Below are 1,726 nucleotides of genomic sequence, written 5' to 3'. Positions count from 1 at the left end.
ATGGATCTTGTGGAATATGGCAATGATAGTGAGGAAAGTGAAACTTCATGCAGAAAATAGGGAAAGATCTGCCCACTTTGAACAAAAGAGTTGGGTTTGATAAATTAAAGGTCCGTTGTTGCAATTGTCAAGATTATGGTAATTTTTCTAAAGAGTGTGATAAACCGAAGAAAGAGTATTCGGGACCCCGTAATTAAGATAGAAGTTCTGGTTAGAAGTATTCTGAATCAAAGGAAAAGACTTCTAGGGTTCAACTAGCGAAAATTGGGGGATCACAAGCTTTAGTTGTTGTTGATGGTATCAACTTGAATCAGAGGCTATTAGGAAATTTATCTAATGGTAATCAGGGGAATATGGCCATGTTTGAGACAGGTAAACAATTTCAATATGCAAATGGGGATGGATTAACTGATGAAAGCAATGATTCAGAAGCTGAGACTAATTCTAATGTGTTTAGCCAAGAGACTCAAATTTCTTTTGCTTTTATGGCTAAGATTGAGGAGGTTAGTCCTAATCTTGTTTGTATTGAATATGTTAATGTAAAATCTGAAGTAGTGAATGAATCTGAGAGTTCATCATGTGCTCAATGTGATGAATCTAAGTCAAATTTTAACTTGATTTGTAATAAAAATGAGACTTTGATGAAAGAATTAGCTATTGTTCGTGATAACTATCGGCAAGCCTCTGATCTTAAACAAAGATCTAATGTTAAATTTGAGGTGTTGTCAAATAGTAATCATGATCTAATGGCCAAGCTCGCAGGAAAGTTGTTAATCATTGATCAGCAGTTTCAAGAAATCTTGAAATCGAGAACAAAGATTATTAAACTTGATAATGAAGTACTTGAGTTGAAAAACAAGCTTGGAAAGTTTGGAAATTCTTTATTTTTTACTTAATGATAAAATTGTAGTATCTCGTAAACATAAAGGATTGATAATGGTCTAGGATTTGTATAGGTTCATCCACCGATTCATAACGATTATTCAAACAATCCATTTTCGAGAGAAAAAGAAAACGTTGTTATTGATAGTCCTTCGACTGTTGATCCTCCCAAAATTGTTGAACCAATAATCAATGTGGAGAAACAAAAAAAATTAAACAAGAAAAACAGTTTTTCAATCCTCAACTCAAGAAACTCATGTTCAAAGCAACAAAGTATTTGTTGAGACTGTTGATGAGGTGGTTATTGAATATGTGCTTGAACCCGAGGAGGTACACAAAGAATAGAACATTCTTTGTTCTAACCACATACTTTCTGAACCTAATGAATTTGAGGAAGCTATGTACGGGTTAAACATATCTAATGTAAAAAACAAGAAATCAAGAAACTGAGTATTTCTGATGAAGTTTAATGGAATTCATTAATTCGTCTGTTGGAAAAGTGTGGAAGAGTTTATAAGTTAAAAGGTATGAATAAGGTTTTTGATTAAAAATACATTCCATTATACTTGATTAAACCAGAGTTAATCGAGAATGGCTTTCAGAATGAGACATCAAGCTTAAACGATTTTGAAAAAGCCTTTGCACAATCCAAATCGTTGAACAAACCAATGTCTACAACCAAAGTAAAACTACATGTGAAAATTGTAGAACTGGTTAAGTCTATCATTTCAACTAGAACTAATACTCTACAAAGTTTTTCAAATTGTTCAAATCTTGAAATTTATAAATAAAAGCGGTCTGTTCACTTGGATGATGTTGAAGTATCTTTTCAACCTGAGGTTCC

Source organism: Bidens hawaiensis, unplaced genomic scaffold (genome assembly GCF_021521415.1).
Source record: "Bidens hawaiensis isolate Kalapana, Puna unplaced genomic scaffold, B.hawaiensis_p1.1 tig00019932_1, whole genome shotgun sequence".
Taxonomy (NCBI): domain Eukaryota; kingdom Viridiplantae; phylum Streptophyta; class Magnoliopsida; order Asterales; family Asteraceae; genus Bidens; species Bidens hawaiensis.
This window is presented reverse-complemented; position numbering follows the sequence as displayed.